The sequence below is a fragment of the Octodon degus genome, unplaced genomic scaffold (assembly GCF_000260255.1).
Source record: "Octodon degus isolate 3935 unplaced genomic scaffold, OctDeg1.0 scaffold00127, whole genome shotgun sequence".
Lineage (NCBI taxonomy): Eukaryota > Metazoa > Chordata > Mammalia > Rodentia > Octodontidae > Octodon > Octodon degus.
This window is the reverse complement of record NW_004524703.1, coordinates 8,041,808-8,045,524: the sequence shown is the minus strand read 5'-3', so window position 1 is coordinate 8,045,524 and position 3,717 is coordinate 8,041,808.

Below are 3,717 nucleotides of genomic sequence, written 5' to 3'. Positions count from 1 at the left end.
ATTTAAGTATTATTAATTTTATTTTATTTTATTTATTTATTTATTTATTCATTTATTTATTTATTTACTTTTCATTTGTGTATTAGCCAAAGGGTCTCACTACATAGCTATAACTCATAGTGATCCTTCTGTTTTTAGCCTTTCTAGTGCTGGGATTACAGGTTGTACCACCAGGCCTGGACTGGTTCTCTGGTTAAGCTCAAACCCTGGTCCTTATGCTTGCCAAAGTAGGCACTTAGTCCACTGAGCTATCATGCCAGCCCAAAGTATTATTAATTTTAAAGCATCATGTGTAAGTATGCCAAAATAACCAGTAAACATCACTTAAGATATTTCCTCCCTCTTATGTGGAAGGAGGTTAAGGCGTGTTTGGTTGTATGCATCATAATTTTATCACATTAGCTGGAACTCTGCCTTTGGTATTGTTTGGATATTAAGTGTGACTTAAAGGATATATATGACAGCATAATTTTTCAAGCAACCTACTTATTATAGTTATTTTTATGTGTCAATCTGACTCGGGTGAGGGAAACCCAAGTAGCTGGTAAGATGTTATTTCTGAGGGTATCAGTAAAACACTTTTTATTTTCAAGAAAATTTCAGTATTTGAATCATTAGATTAAATACAAATGTGGGAAGGCATCATAACATTCCCTTAGAATCCAGATAGAACAAAGAGGTAGGTATAACTGAAGATGAATTTGTTTCCTGTGACATCTGGACAAGCTGAGTACCCTTGGACATGGGTATTTCAATTCCCAACCTCACACATCAAGCAGGGCATATGTTACCAGTTGCCCTGGTTCTCTGGCTCACAGACAAGGTTATGGAACTTCTCAGCCTCTGTAATTGTGTGGATCAATTTCCCTACATCTGCAGCTCTGTATCCTGTATTGTTTCTGTTTCACCTTGATAGAGGTGTGGGGCTGAAAATGATTCATTCTCTGATGGAATTTTTCATAGCAATTATTTTTAAAGCCCTTTTCTATTCTCCACTAATATCTTTTCTCCTTTCCTCTCCACTTTATCCTTTATCCTGTGAGAGTAACAACTCAAACCAAGGAAGAGGAATTGTAAGCACAAAATTCCCCCTGAAAGAAAACACTGAGATATTTAAATCACCACAAATTCTATTTCTGAATAATGAAGAATGATTTATTCCTGAAGAGATAAAACCATTCATATGTACTAGGAGAAAAAAATACATATATAAAAATGATTTACAAGAATACGACAGCCTGGGATAATATAACTTATTCACTGTGCTGTGTCAATTTTGGGATATTTTATAATTATGAAATGAGTAACATAATTTTAATAAATCTAGAAACAAATATATTTCTTATAGTCTTTCTTTATAAAGCAACTAATATAACACTGAAAGCCTTGAAGGTCATTGCTATGTTTCTTTTGCCTTGCAATAAAGATTCTAAGGTCCTCCAGAGGAAAATAATACTGTTACCTGAGAGAGAAAGATGAACTTGATTGAATTCTCCTTTTTTTCTTTCAGAAAGATAAATTTTGTTCTGATGTTTGATATTAAAACAAGGTATACATACTATAGTTATAGATGATTTTTCTATCAGTTTGCTTATAGATCTAATGTTTATAATTGTGTTTGTTTGGTTGGTCCTGATGATATATTAAAGTATGCCAATATCGCAAGTTAACAGAAGGTTTAGAACGTGTCTAGGTAACTTCAAGTCCCAAAGAACCATCATTCTGGTGTCAGGAGACTCAGACAGAAATCAGCACAGCTAACTTCACAGATACAAAACTCTAGTACATTACTTCACTTTTTATTACTGTCACTGTAAACCCAGACCAGTACCGTGGATCTGAAAGGTGTGTTATAAAGAATAAATAAGGGTCAGGGAGATAGCTCAGTAGCATTAGCACTTACCTGGAGAGTGCAAGGTCCTGAGTTTGATCACCGGTACCAGTGTTGAGTTGGAAAACACACATTCTCCTTGTTCTCATGAAGCTTTTATTATTCCAGTGTGGGAAATAGTGATAGATCAACATAAACAGCATAATCAAGAAAATGAGAACTAAGAGCAGAAAATACAGCACAGAAAGAAAAAGAAAGAGGGCAAAATTTTGGGGTAAGAGATAGGAAGGACACACAGAGACACAAAAGGGCACTTAGGTAAGGAAAGACAAGTACCAGGGCCTTATGGATTGAAGAGGACTGGACTGAGGTAGGAAAGTATCTGGGGAAACCTGATCGAGAGAGGCTGTGGTGACCAAGAAGGATTTTGGTGTGATGGAATCCAGTAGGTGGATGTAGAGAGTAAGGGCCGGGGTCTGATCTTAAGCCTTATAAGACCCACTGTCTGCTACCCTGAGAATTTTCTAGACATACAAGAGCCAAGGTGTGAAGAAGCCAGCACTTTAAAGGTAATTACCTCCATAGTAGGGTTTCGAAGTCTTCAAGACACTTTGTTATCCTGTGCTTTGCTCTTCTTAATCCATTGCCTGCTGTAGCCTCATAGAATATTCAGGAGACGTTATTCCTTGCCTGCCTTGTTCCTTCACTGGCCCTCTTCTTATTATCCATTGTACTAGAAAAAAATCTTTCTCTCTCTTTGTTTTGTCTCTTACATCTTCAGAGGTTTTTTCCAGCCAGAACGAAGGTTTATAGATCAAAGCGCCCAATCAGAGCTTTGAACTACCAACAGATCACAAGTAGAACCTGTGAGTCTGTCTCTCTTAGAGATAGTCTCTTCTCTGTTCCATCAGTTACAAATGTATAAGAGCCTTGCTCATTAGTATAAGAGGATTCTTAGTAGAATACACAGGTGGTGATGAGGGCTTCCATTTTTTTGTGTTTTGAAATCCATCATCAATTATTTTTCAAACCCATGCTGCCAAAAGGAGAAAAAAGAAAAAATTAAGCTTCAGATCTTAAAAAGAATATCCTGTAGTAGCCAACACATGTTTTGGTTGCTACATTTTGTTAAATTAGAGCTTTTTAGATGGAGTGTGCTCTCCATAATTTTTAATATGAAAGACACTTTTTCATTTATATTTTATGCAGGTTTAATATACCATTATATCATGGCATAACTAAAATTTGATTTTTTAACTTAAATTCCAGTATCTAATGTCTTCTAGAAGTAACTCTTTAATGACAACTGTTGAAAGATGTACAAATGCTTGAGTTATAATTTTTAGACAGATAGTGTTGAAAGGTATAATTATTTTGTTGATGAATCCAAACTTTAATTACTTGAAAATGAATAAAGTCAGTATGTGAATAGATTTTTATTTGGCATGCATTTGTTTAGCATGGTCCAGAATTTAGAATTGAGGCTGTCCAAACAGTTCATTTGCCAGTGTGACTATGGAGGAGGAATTGCCTTTGTATAAATGTCTTTTACTTACACAGAGGGCAAGCTGGCCCTCAAAGAATTCTCACTGTGGCCAAGAGGCTCTGCAGCTGCTGTCACCATTTCTCTGTCTCTCATGGTTGTTGAGGGGATAACACCATTTATAAGCAAAGGCAAGACAAAAATGAGCATATGCCAGTGAAGATAGCCCTATCTATTCCCTTTACTCATTCCTTACTAAGATAGCTGTATCGCCCAAACCTGGAATTATAGTGTATGTCACAGAATACTTTTTTCCCATAATTTTATTGAGAAACAAATAGCAATAAGATAGTTTCAAACCAAATTGGTAGGACAGTTTCAATAATTAACACATTGCATACAT